The 15,136-nt window shown below is 36.5% G+C and overlaps 1 pseudogene; it reads right to left on the reverse strand.

Moving 5' to 3' along the window:
• Window positions 1–15,136, reverse strand: part of LOC147997997 (solute carrier family 53 member 1-like) — a 47,077-nt pseudogene that overhangs the window by 936 nt on the left and 31,005 nt on the right.

The raw sequence follows: 15,136 nt of genomic DNA on the forward strand, positions 1-15,136 counted from the left end.
GGGTAAAGAGCCAGAAGAAGGTCAAGACTTCTGAACTGAACAAGATGTTCTTTCTCAGGCATTCGACCTGATTCTAAGCAATCAGTACTTGGACCACTGGCTCCTACAATGGCATCCTGAGCATTTCTATGAGGACTAGCTGCTGGCACTCTAGCAGTTGTGATACAGCTACCAACACATATGAACGTTGAGATATAACTGCAGAATTCTTTAAATGTAAGTTGTAAATGTTTTGGCAAGAGGTTGACTAAAATCCTAACACAACTTAAATGCCAAATAAATGATTTCAGATAAGGAGATTGCTAACAGGGTGCCAAGCACATTTAATTCTCTGTGTAATGCTATTGGATGCGTTTTCATCATGACATTAACTGTCGAAGTTATCATTCCCAACAGTTCTTTGTTTATGCTGGCATTCACTAGTGTGAATACAAAATCATACTGTATCTTGCGGATCATTTGGCAACAGGCCCTTATTCTCATCCCATTTAAGTTCAAATTTTAAAAGTAGATCATATATTCCAGGTCCATGTGAATCACTGACAGGCTGTTCAGCTGATCGGACATCCAGAAATTGGCAAAGCCTACCTTATGAAAGGCAGCAGTAAATACTCAAAAATGAGAAAAAGAAAGGAAAAAATGAGAAAACATAGAATCAGTTCTCTACTGCAAGGCTGACCATTCAGAATGACTGCTGTTAAAAAGGAAACCAATAAATAACACACGTACACTAAGCACAGACAACGAGGGTGTGTAACCCAGTAAAGTAGGAAGGAGTTGAATGCAAAATTGGAAGGTAAACAGTGGATGAGTGTGTGTTTGTTGTTGGGGAAAGCAGAAACCAAGAGGAGAGAGAATACGCTAGCCATAGTGGTTCGTTCCTGTAGGCCTTCACTTAAAAGGCTGAGGCAGCAGTGCAACAAGTTTGAGGCTAGCCTGTGCTATGGAGTAAGAAAAATAAGTGATGTAAGCACAAGAGGTAACCCGGTGTTGGACTACAAATCATTTGTTGGACAGGGTAAACTTGGCTGACTACAAAGCTCTTCTTTGCCTATAAAAGACAGGAAGGGACAGACAGTGGTGGCTCATGCCTTTAATTCCAAAAGAGGGAAGAAGAGGCATGCTTATCTCTGAATTGTTATCCAGCCTGGTCTACAATATGAGTTCTAGGACAGCTGCACAGAAAAACCCTGTCTCACAAAATCAGAGAGAGAAAAACTGGCAGGGAGTGTGATCATCTGAGGTCTGTTGCATTCTCTAACCTAAATGACACTCTTAGAGCATTGGGTTACAAGCCCAGGATCTTATGCATATGAGGCATGCACTCTACCACTTGACTGCACCCACAGACTATATAATATTGATTTCACTAATGTAATGGTAATGACTGTGTTGGCCTTAACATTTCCACAAAAATCACCTCTGACCACTATTCTGAAAATAATGATAAATGTGTTGTTAAGCAACTAACTCATGCAATATATTCTCTTAGAGTTTATAAATGGGTATAGCTCAATTCTTATAACAATTCTCTTAAGGGGAGTAGGTTGAGACAGGCTGCACTATGTACCCCAGGCTGGCCTCTAACTTGAAATTCTCCTGCCTTTACTCAGTAAGGCCAGGATCATAGTGTGTAACAGCACGGTCAACTTTCTCATAGTATTTCCTAAGCTAGTCCTTTGTTATTCGCATTAACACAAATTCACCTTGACTGGTTTTCTTTAAACCTGTTATAATTATAAAAAAAATTCCTGTCATTGCAGAGGAGAACCAGATACTGTTTGTTGTGCAGTGGACCCAGTGGTACCTGCGTGGAGGAGAATGGATAGAGATAGCTTTTAACTTTATCCTCTTAGTCTCCCTTTACTTTATCATACACAAGAAAATTTATAGATAATATTGCATTCCTCTGACACTATAGTAATTCTGAAAATGAGCTTAAATTTCTAGCTCTCTGGATGTATCCTTTTTTTATTTAGTAGACACATTCAACCAGGGAAACTATGGCAGGCCTGCCCTCAGATGTGGTTGGTTCTTTCTCTTTATTCTATAAACATTTCTCTTCAGAGAGATACATGACTATATAATATGAATCAATCTTGAATATCATCTATAACAGATAAGGTTTGAATTAGCTATGGAAACAATAATAACAAGTTTTGAGATACTGGTCTCTGGAGCAGATATATTTTGATTCCATGATCCTCAGCCTGTGCTGATAACCACTGAACACTCTTCAGGTCCCTTAAGTTTATGTCCATGCACACACAATTTTACACAAAAAAATTGGTAAAACCTGATCTGTGCCCAGGCACTCATTGCACATGCCTTTAGAGTCAGAGGCAGCAGATCTGGGTGAGTTCAAGATTAGCCTGTTCTGTAGATCCTGATCTCAGACAAACAGGGCCACACTGAAATACGTGCCTTGAAAAATAACAACAACAGCAGCAGCAGCAACAAAAATAAACAAAACCAAACAAATTGATCGCTAATGATATAACTAAGGACTCTATTTTAAAACTTTAGTTAGCTTACTAGAAGAATGAGGTAATGTTACTATTGGAAAGTCTGGGACTTTGTGCTATCTAATTGGATTCCTAGTTGGGGCAAAAAATGATAGGATAGAGGACAAAAGACTTCCTTAGTATAAATAGAATGCACTATATTTGACACAGTAACTTTGCAGAAAGATAGTACTTAAATTTCTTAATTTTTTGGGGGGGGAAAGAAGGTAGCATAAGTCAATTATAAAGATTCCGATACAACTATGAATATAAATGTTGAGCAATCTTTATTTTTAAGACCAAGTATTTTTCAGTAAAAATAATGGAGAAAAAAGGGAAATAAGATATTTATTTTAGGACAAAAGTTTACAAACATTTTCAATAAATAAAACTATGGTGAAAACATTAAGTTAATACTCTGACATACATTTTAGGGAATAATTTTATAAATGAAGTTTGAGTAAATAGTCGAACTGATTTTAAATGACCTATACCCTATAACACTTCTGTTTTAGTAATGATATTATAAAAGCAACAAATCACTTCTTCAAAGAAGACGTTTACTAGTGTGTTAATCCTTTTTATACCTCACTCTAGCCTATTCAACCAATCAGTCTAAATTTATCATCACACAGTTCAGACCTAGATACCCATCCATTCAACAGGGATCATTCTACTCATCAGAGAAAGTAATTATGCATGAAATGATGGCTTCCTACTCAAAAAAAAAAAAAAAAAAAAAGGACTCACCGAGGCACTGCTCACAAAGTACGCATCTATACCATCCTGCTATTGCAACATCATCACAGTAAGCTTTCTGAATCTTCCAAAACCGTCATTTAGAAATAAGTTTATAGAAATGCTAGATCGGTGGCTCTATAGTTATGTACTGCTGATTTTGTGGAGAAAGGAGCTTAGTTCCCATCACCCATGCTTGGTTCACCACTGTCTACAACTCAACCTTCAGGGATCAGACACACTCATTAGGCTTTCATGAATACCAACCACATATGTAATACCCATACATATACATATATGTAGGCACTCACATATATGTTTTAGACAAAAATAAACACTTCATAGGGATTTATAGTTAGAGGAAATCTAAGAGAATACTGAGGTAAATGCAGTATAAAGTAGCCTTGGACTTCTGATCCTTCTACCTTCAAATTCTAAGTAAGGGATTACACAATAAAACTCTGCCTGACTCTCTTTTCTTTAGAAAAAAAAAGTGCTATATTTTACCACACTGGTTAATTAATTATAATATATACAATCAATTCACTATCTGACTTCCATGTTATAAATGTTCAAGTATATCTGGTATCCAACAAAAGCACTTACTCCTGAATCTGGGCACTATTCCCTTGTCCCAATGTGAATCCTGCCTCTAAGGCTATGCAATCCAACAGTCCAGTGAGGAATTTGAGGAAGTCAGTGCTAATGTACTATGCTCAAAATATTGTGCATGCCTTCTAGACTTACCAGAAGTTTAAACAACCAAAATCTGGATTTATAGTAGAAAGTTTTTTTGGGGGTTGATAAGAAAGAAGTGCATAAACCCATAAAGCGCAAGTGAATACACATATATTGGGATGATACCAATTGGAGCAAAGAAGCACGGCAGAAGACTCAGGAACCATAATATCACCAGGAATTCAGCAATCTGTAAAGCAGAGGGAAGACAAAAGAGAGAAAGTTCCTCATTATCATTACACAGAATAGCCTTTAATAAACAAATATATAAAAAATGATGCACAGTTCAATAATCCTCTAGTGGGAGGTTGACTTGAGCACTGATCAGGTTATTCATGAACACCCTTGCATTCAGTCACTCAGAGTGGAGTACATCTATGGAGTCCCAGTAAGTCAGATGCTCTGTGAGAGCGGAGAACACTCAGGAGACTCCCAGTGAGCTGGCCATTCTTTTAGTGAGGACATGTTCACAAGACTCTGTGCTGTACTACCTCAAAGGGATGATGATGAGACAAATTGTTTCTTGAATTAAGTTAAAAGGTGAGGAAATGATTTACTCCAGCTTGTCTCCAACCATTTGTGTTGATGCTCAGTAGAAAAAGGAATTCAATCAGAAGATAGCTACCACAGTAGATTCTTATCAAGGACCACACAGTTCTATCTATTTCAAGTTTATAAACAACTGAAAGAAATATATTGGTTAGTTATCTACCATGTTCCCTTTAAATATCTTTTCTCATAATTCTCTAAGTCACAGACCTAGGACAAAATATTTCTACAAAGACAATCTGTATATAGATAATCTTAATAGTCAACAAATATGCATCTAGGCATATTTCTTCTACCTCTTTATGCTGCAGAGTGCCATTAGATTAATTTCTATCAAACTTTTTTAATCATGTTATTCCATTGTTCTATATGGTTTTTTTTTAATTTTCATTCTTTTTCTAAAGTATAAAACAGCAGGTTTAAATGGCATTGAACAGTAAGACCAGACTTTGTTTTTGTTTGAGACATGCAGTCATGACAATCCTGCAGCATGCTATGTAGACCAGACTGGCTTCAAACACAGGGATCATCTTTCCTCTGCCTTCTGTATCCTGGCATTAAATATGTGCCATGCCTAGTATAAGACTAGTTTAGTCAATGGGAGCTTTCTATATGATACAACCTCTTCTACTTTGCTGTCTCTGTCATTACACTAATTACATTTACTTCTACTGCACAGATTTGTTGTAAAATGAAAAGATACAAAACACAAGGCAAATGTCACATAATAATAGTTGACATCTATGGAATGTTTAAAACATTAAGAGTTTACTTTGTTCTTGGTACATTTACATGTAAAATAGTTTAAATCATTATAATAGCTTCATGAATTTAAATTATTATGCCTATGTTGATGGAGAAAACAAGAGCACAGAAAGGTTGAGGAATTTGCTCTGGATTATTGAGCTAAATGTAACATTTGGTTGGCCTGGCCTTGTACTTGAAGGTACGCATCTTCCTCTGCCTCCACACCTGGCTGCAACTTTTATAACTGTGCACGAAGCTGGTGCTCTCAAGTACTATGTTGCGTATATGCCCATTCACACCACTCGGGAACACTATTGATCTCCACTTCCTACAATTCTGATATTCAAACACTTTAGCTCTGCAAATTAAAGCTCTTAAAGACATCTACTCTCCAAATTACTTTTCCCAAACCTATGCTACACTACTCCCACTGACAGTCCTAATGCATCTTACCTTTTAAAAAGTGGGTTTTTTCCCAGCACCTACTGTGCTCTTTCATTTCATCTCAACCAAATTATACTTCCTTAATTTATATAATCATTTTTTAAAAAAAATATTTAGTAACTTAAAAATAACAGGTCAGAAAAAGTGTTGCTTTGAAATCAAATATATAAAACAAATATCAAATCCTAGTAGGAGAAATTATTTGATTTAGAATTTCTGGTTCTCAGTTTCCTCTTGGTCAATAGAAATATCATCTGTTCTCATACTGGTCTAAAAGAAAAATGCTTAAAATGATTAGTTATTAGGAAAATGCAACTTAAAAACTAAGACAATACCTCACATCCACTTGGATGGACGTAAAAGCACGCTCATACATTACTGGTAGTAATGGAAAGTGGTATAACCTCTATAGAAGAAAATAAGATGCTTTCCTATAAAGTAAAACATGCCCCAAGCCTGCACACCTACTTGGGTTCCATTTCTCGCCCCAATAGGAGGGAAACAACTCACCTACGTCACCCGTACAGTGTTTTCTGATCAATACATGTGAGCCATAGCAAGCACATGCCCATAGGTCCTAATATCATAATATAAACAATGAAAAATTTTAAGTTTAGAAGACCCAAAGAGTCTATGAATGGATGAATGGATAAACAAAAAGTGATATGTGGAACGTAGTACGGATTGATGCCACAACGTAAATGAATATTGAGAACACACTAAGTGAAAATGCCACAAGACTTCAATCACATGGACTATCTACTGGAGGTATATCCATAAAGACAGAAAAGTTCTGTAGTTGTCGACAGCTGGAGCAATAGAAATTTGTGACTGTGCTCCCTTCTAAGACAGTAAAAGGTTTAGGTAGATTGTGCAACAATATTGACATCTTCTTGTAAAATAGTTAATTCTGAGGTCAAAAACAGCTTAAGCAAGCATGACAAAGTGAGTTTGCACCATATAAAAACAGGCTTTGTCATAGATACTTATAATTTAGTGCTGTATCATGAAGCCAGTCATGCCGGGAAAGTTCACTAACCAGCAGCCTAGCAAAATAATCAGCCTCAAGTTCAGTGAGCAACCTGGCCTAAGGGAATAAAGCAGGGATAAGAAAGACATCTGTTATCCTCTTTTGGGCTTTTTCATGTACACATGCTGGGTATACCTGTATACAGGAATCTGACACACACACACACACACACACACACACACACACACACACACAAAGAAGGAGTGTTCATCTTTTATACACTTCATTTCACTAAAAGAAGTAATTACAAAGGGGGAAAGTAATAAAATATTGAAGTTGACATTGAAATTCCATCTTAAGATTAACTGTTTTAAATGTTTGCCACTCACGGATTTGCTCCAACATTCCAAAATTTCTAATTCTGTCTGGTCAACTTGACATAACGTAGAGTGACCTGGGAAGAGGTACCCCTATTGAGAATGTGTTGTAATTGTGTCTCTGGGAGACGGTCTTGACTGATGGCTGATGTGAGAGGGCCGCAAATAAACTCAAGTAATTATGGAATAAGCTGAGTTCATAGAGTTTCTATCTAAGAATAAGAATACCACCTCTGTGAATAATGGATCCATATAATAAAAGCTGCATACTGTTCTATTCTAAACTCTCACATAGTTTAAAATCTTAGTGAGAGGATACTAACATTCATTAGCATCTTTTGGACTAAGTGATGTTTTATGTTTCTTGCTGTGTATAATTTTATTTTCACAGTAAAAACATACATGATTTTACAGGAGCTAAATGAAGAAACAGAGTTAAATCAAGTATGTCATCTAAGGACACAAATATTTAATTTCAGTAATCTGGTTCCAGAGCCTTTTGGACTTGTATGTAAAATATTTGCAAATCAGAACATGTCTGTGAACTCAAAAAAAAAAAAAAAAAAAAACAATGCCCCAAACAGAAGCCTATTCTATATCTTTTCATTATAATCTTTGCTGCATTGAGTCCAGTTGGTGGATATGTTTTCTTTTGTTGTTTTGGGTCCTAAATCACTGTTGAAACTCATCACAAAACAGTGCCTGCGCTTTACATCCCTTTCCAGCCATGGTAAGTAAGCACTGTCTTCTAATACGAATTGTCAATCTTTTTGTGAGCTAAATGAAATAAGTGTATTTTTGGAGTTTGGCTTCTTTTGTTTATTTTTAAATGGTTAGTTTCATGTTCTATAAACCTCAGTTATAAACTTTCATCTGTGTCCCTGTATGAGGCTTCAGTTCATTCCTCTCTCTTCTCCACACCATCCCATTGGGAAAAAAAAAACAAAACAAAACATCTATTACATTGTTGATAGAACTTTGTATTGTTCCAGTTTGGGGACATAAACATAGTACAGTTACTAATGTTCTCGAGTGCTTATACGTAGGTGTATGCACTTATCTCTATTCCTAGAGAGGTTCATAGGTTACTACCCACAAACATAGGTTACCTCCGTTTTGGTAAATAGTGCCTAGCAACACTCTGAAGTGCTATGCCTACCTTTCACTTCCAGTATTACTGCCAAGATGTGCCACTATACAGAGCAACACAACTCCTGTACACTCCAAATATATGGCTATGTGAGAGGCTTCGAGGCTGCTACTGTTGTAGGCACATTGGCACAAAAATATTTCTTTGTATTGTAGCCTCTTAGGTTGTACATTTATAAAAAACAATATAATTAAATTTTTTTAACATTTTACATATACTACCAATTATTCTCAAAAAGGATTTCAACAATCAATAGTCCTACCATTAATTTACAAGTGCTTATTTTATATACTTAAGTCTACTGCAATTGTTAAGTCATAAGTGAAATCTGGCATAATTTGATTATTTTAAATTGAGCAAAGGTTAATAGAAGAAAAACTGAAAAACAAAAATCTGTATAGAAAAAAATATTTTTATGAAATTAAAACTCTGGGATATGAGATTTTTTATTGAAAATTATTGAACACTAGGTCATGTTCCCTTGAGAGACCATAGCAATTTTTCACATAATTTTTATGTGAATGCAAAATGAAAAGAATCTTGCTTGTACTTGCTTTACCGCTGCTGTGTTTCTCTCTGACTCTCAACAGTGCTATCTTCTCAGTACCTGAGTGGAGTTAAATAAAGACAGACAGCTGGCCTTATCTGTTTACCCTACCCCTCACCAATACTCACAAAAATCAAACAAAAAAAGGTTCTGAGGTTAGAGTGTAATGCACAATGTTAGATATATAAACTGCATGCATTAAAAATAAACTCAGAGTAATACAGTCTATGTTTACTAAAAACTTAGCTTGTCAAATAAGTTAAAAAAATAAAAAAAACCCAAAATCTCCCTTTCCTTTAATTCACATGAAAAGAAAGAAATCTGCTTTTTTCCTGACTTATTTAACTCTTAAGGATTGACTTCTCCTAGTTTTTCAGTACTGGGGACTGAACTCAGGAGTCCATTTGAGACAGGCAATCATTTTGCTACTGAACTACATAACCCTCTCCTTCCTCTGTACGCCCAAACCCTTTTTTTTTGTCTAAAGACTCATTGCGGTCAAGGGCAGTTCCTATGTGTTCAAGTCACATAAAGGTGACTTGCGGGTTTACTGGGGAAATAGCATAGTGAGCAGAGAGCTTAAGGTGCAAGTGTGAGGATCTGAGTTTGAATGCAAGAAATCCACATAAAAAGCAAGATTTTATAACATGAATCTATAATCCTTGTGCTCCATCCACTGGATAGCAGGGTGAGATAGGAGAATAATAGACACCTATAGGCCAGCTTGAATGGCATAGCCGAGGTAAACAATAGAGAAACCCAGCCTCAAAACAGCCTTGTTCCTCTGATATTCTAACTGTGCAGGGGTCACATTTACATTTATGGATAATACAAAAACTTCAGGTTCTAAGTTACTTATAGATGAACAAATAAAGATAAATTTATAATAATCCTGTATATTTAAGGTACTGAGTTCATTGAATAGATGAGGAAACTGCTGTAGAAAAGAAGAATTTTCCATTGGACCAAAACAACCCATAAATGGTGGACCTGGAACTGAAAGTCAGACCGAGTTCTGCTCTTTCCATGGCAGCTTGGTAATCTGGTTGGTCGTGTGTACTGTAGACGTTTCATGTATCCTAGACACGTAAACTATAATTACCCTACATGCTCAGAAACTGGTTAAAAATTATCATAACTCAGCAATATTAAATTGTATGATTTGTGTGCATAATACTTTTTAGCAACTAGTGGGAAGGAGGACCTTGAAGTTTTGGTTGTAATGGCTGACCTGTCTTTCTAGCTACAAAACTCTAATAATACAATGAAAACATACAGTCAATTGGAAAGTTCCTGCAATGCCTTGCAAATAGGTTTATAACTTTGTGATATAAAGTAGGCAATTCTGAGGAAAAAGCATCCAAGAAATAATAAAGTTCTGTACATCACTTAATTTCAATTGGTTTTCTCTTCAATCCATTCAGACTTCTCCAAATATTGTTAAACTTCTCTTATGCTGCATGTAGTATTCTAGTGATTAGAGACAAAAGTCCAGCAATAAAGGTGTTTGAGACCAAGTACAACTATTTCTTACATATTAGTGGCAAGTAGAGACAGGAGTATGTGATGCACTGTCATGTAACAAGCATCTGAAGAAAACTAATATGGCTAAAGGGATAGAAAAATAGAGAGGAGACCATATAATGTAGTGTGCTCACTGAATGCCTCACTGAGAATACAGCATTAAACAGAGATCTAAATGAAGGGAAAGAATAAGGCAAATTGACACCCTGGGAAAGAGCTCCCTAAGCAACAGATGTGTCCAAAGAGTAATGGATTCAACTGAATGAGCATGGGGAGAAAGACAAGATAGGAAGTAACCAACAATTAAGGTGCAACATCATTGAACATACTGTTTACTATGGAGGGGGAGGGTTTGAAGAAAGGGGAACAGAAGGAAACCACATTGCACAGACTTGTGGTTAGAAAAAGCTCAGGGTAGATGCACACTGTTGTACGATAAACAAGAAACAACTCTTGAGACAAAGATAGTAATAATGGATGGAGTGAATAGTGATAAAATTCAAAGAATATGAAGACAGTAATAAGATTTCATGGTTGTGTAAGTGATAAAATACGAAGGATGTTGTTTGGAAACTAAGTGTTGGCCAAAGGTAAACTATCATGTGTGCTGTCCCCAGCGAGTAGTATTACTAATAGTAACGGTGAGCAACTGATTCTAACACTGTGACAAAAGTGATGTGCCTTCCTACAGACCTGAAGGGTTCAAGTTATCAAGAACTAAATTCTTTACAAACATGAGCCAAAAGGAATAAAAGCCATGAGCTCTCAGTAAAACAACTGTGCCCTTCTCAAAACCAGGCTTTTGGAAGAAAGAAAATAATGATATAAACCCTCTGACTACCAGGAACCATAACAAGCAGGGAATTACAGATGCTTCTGAGAGGTTCCTGTTCCTGATTAACATATGTGGAAGGCTCTGACGAGGCTATCTCTTCAGCGATCCCACTCAACTCCTACCCAGGAATGACTGAGCTTTCCCATTGTTGACATATTTCTTCCTTTTCTTATACCAAGACAGAAAGCCACTTTCCTTCTCCCTATGTCTGATATCATCATGCTCTTTGTTCTCTTTCCCAAATGGCTGTTTAGTCTGAATTGGAAGCAAATTAGTAAACCTTAGAGATACTGAAAGAATATCAATGAGGCAGTTGCAGACACAACAACACTTTTGACATCACAGCCGAAGCAATGGCTCTCCAGGATACAAGACATTTTTCAGGGAAGGTGTAATGATGATGTCACTGAGAACTGCCATAGCCTACCTGGGGAACATCTTTCCCTTATATTAACCAGATTCGAGGGTGCCCTTTACAGGAGTGTCTCCAGTGACACAGTGAAAACCTATACATACTACAACTCTCTGAAGGTAGAGACTTATTTTTGCTTCATTAGTGGTTACATGCTCTGAATGGAAAAACTTTGTCAGGGGCTTGGCATAGGTAGAAAAGTTCTGGGAACATAAGGTGGAGGAGATTCTTCTGGATATTTCTATTTCCAGGTATATTCCTGTGAGATACATTTCAATTTGTTAGGTTTTCTCTGTTTCCCAAAGACCAGGGTTTTCTTTGCAGACCTTTAATTGAATGAAAATTGTATTACGTTTTCCTATTGTACATTCCTTGGTATAGGACTCTATATATTTTTTCCCGTATGTGAACTTAAATATTCCTCTTTTCAATTCAATTTTTTCCAATGATTTTGGTAACAAAGGGGGTCATTTTTAGAGTGAATATAACAGTGTAAATATTGTGTACTCTTTTCAAAAGATAAACTCCCAAATCCTTATTTTTTCCTAAAATTACCAGACATCAGTAACACAAAGGACAACATAGACTATAGAATACAGTATTGTAGTTCCATTAGATATCAGTTTCTAATATCTACCTTCCTGTGTTCCCTCGGCCAGTCTTGAGGGTTTTGGATGTTTTACCATGATTCTTTCTTTAGGCCAAACATAAGATTCAGGAGGATGGGAAGGGAGAGGAATGAGTGAGGTCCAGGTATACGTCAAATTTAATAGGTTCTTAAGAACAGGAGGGAGTCTATTTGGCATTGTCATTTGTTGATTCTACATTCTTGAGCTAATTGTGCAGTATCCATGGTAATATTCCACCTAACGTCATAATTATAGAAGCCACCAAATATATATATATATATATATATATATATATATATATATATATATACAGTATATATCAGTATATATATATATATATATATATATATATATATATATATAGAGAGAGAGAGAGAGAGAGAGAGAGAGTAACAAATCTAGATAAGATAGATGAACGTAATAAGTGCATTCTTCCAGGAACCAGATATAGATCCTTCCTGAGAGACTCAGCTAGAGCATGTCAAATACAAAAGTGAATGCCAGTGGCAAACCAGTGAACTGAAAACGGAACTCTTGTTGGTAGATTTTGAGTAAGGATTACAAGGGCTGAAGGGGCTTTCAACTCAATAAGAACAAAGATGCCAACAAACCTGGTACTAAACTAATGTTCAAAGACTGTACATGGACACACTTATGTCTCCATCTGCATATGTAGCAGAGCAAGGACTTGTAGGGCACCAAAGGAAGGAGAAGCCCTTGGTCATCCATAGGTTTGACTCCTAGTAAATGGGAAAGTCAAGGGGTAATAAGTGTGGTTACAGAGGCATAGGAGGGGGACTGCTTAGGGATCTTGTGGAAATGAAACTGAATATAAACATAAAATTTGAAATGAAAATATATAAATATTCAATTAGGGGTTGGAGATTTGCTCAGTGGTAGAGTACTTGCCTAGCAAGTGCAAAGCCCTGGGTTTGGTCCCCATCTCTGAATAAAAGAAAAGAAAAAAAAAGAAATATCCAACTAAAAGGGCAAAAAAATGTTAAAAAATTAAGAAATAATACAAAAGAGAACTGCCTGCTAATCACACCCATTGACTCAGGAATCTAATGATTCACTGTCAGGGAATGGTAGTCAGAGTAATTCTAGTGGAAAGAGTAAGATGATCAAACATCGACTAGAAGCACTTCTTTCTCCTAGATATCAGTGTCAGACACAAACTGCACTTTATGAATCCAAAGCATGGAGGAGTTTACACTGAGCTGAGGATATAAAATTTGTCTTTCTCTTCTTCCTTAGGATGTTTTACTACGGGGTAACAAAAATAAATGTGATGAGCTCTCAGAAAAACAATGGACCCCTTCCCAACAACTGGCTTTTGGAATAAAGAAATGAACGATATAAACTCTCTGCCTTCCAGCAACCATAACAAGCAGGCAAGTCCAGATGCTTCTGAGAGGCATCTTGCTCCTGAATCCCATATGTGGAACACTCAGATCAAGTCTATCTGTTTAGTGAAACCACTCAATGGCTATTCAGGACCCACTGAGTTTCTCATGAACCATATTTTTCTTCCTTTTTTTATACCAAGACAGAATTCAAGCTTCCTTCTATCCATCTCTGATATTGTCATCCTCTGTGTTCTCCCTCCCAAATGGCTGTTTACTCTGAATTAGTGGCCAAATAGTAAACACTATTGGTACTGAAGGAATATCCAAGAGGCACATGCGGACACAACAACACTTTTGACATCACTGAAGAAACTAGGGCTCTCCAGGGTACAAGAGATTTTTCAGGGAGGGTCTAATGGTGATGCCACTGAGAACTGCAATGGCCTACCTTCTAAACATCTTTATTTACATTGAAGAGATTTGAGGGTCCCCTTTACAGGATGTCTCCTGGGACACAGAGGAAACCTTTACATATTACATCTCTCTAAAGCTAGAGACTTCTCTTTGCTTCATTATTGGTAACATGCTCTGAATGGAGAAAGTCAGTGGCTTGACATGGGTAGAAAATATGTGTGGAGGAGATTCTTCTGGATAATAATTTTTTTCCCAGGTTGATTCCTGTGATATACCGTTCAATTTTCTACGTTATCTCTGTTTCCAAAAGGCCAGTATTTTCCTTACAGATCTTTAATTGGGTGAATATATTACTACATTTTTTCACTGTACATTCCTTGCTATATATATATTCCTGAGTGTACTCAAATATTCTGTTTTCTAATTCAATTTTTCAATGACGTAGGAAACGAAGAGGCCCCAGCCATAGCGTGAATATACCAGTGTATATATTGTGTACTACTTGAAAAGATAAACTCCATAATCCTATTTTATCAAAAATTTACCGGACATCAGTAAAGAAAAGGAAAACAGGAATTATAGAATGTGGATCTGTATCCATACTAGATATCAGTTCTCTAATATCTACCTCCTGTGTTCCCAAGGGCAGAATTGAGGCTTTTGGATATTTAACCATGATTCTTTCTTTAGGCCAAACATAAGATTCAGTAGGATGGGCATGCAGAGGAATCGGTGAGGTCCATTGAATCCTCAACATCATTACCTCATTGGTTTCATAATACCATGAGGGTTTATATTTGGCATTGTTCTTTGTCGATTCCAAATCTTTGATCTAGTTTCCCAGAATCCAAATTAAAATTCCACCAAAGCTCATAGTTGTAGGAGACAGCAAATATATATATATATTCAGCCACCAAATCTAGATAATGCAGAGAAGTGTCACTGAGAGTAACAAGATATAATTCTTTCTTGAGAGACACGGCTAGAGCTTGTCAAATGAAGAAGTGAATGGTAGTGGTAGACAAGTGAACTTTAAACCCACCCCTTTTGGTAGATTTTAAGAAAGGATTACAAGAGCTGAAAGACTTTCAATACCATAAGAAAAATAATGAAAATGAAGCAGAGATTTCTGTTACTAAACCAATTGTCAAAGACTGTACATTGACATACCTATGTCTAAACTTCATATGTAGCAGAGGATTGCCTTTT

This window comes from Rattus norvegicus, chromosome Y, assembly GCF_021556685.1.
Source record: "Rattus norvegicus strain SHRSP/BbbUtx chromosome Y, alternate assembly SHRSP_T2T, whole genome shotgun sequence".
Lineage (NCBI taxonomy): Eukaryota > Metazoa > Chordata > Mammalia > Rodentia > Muridae > Rattus > Rattus norvegicus.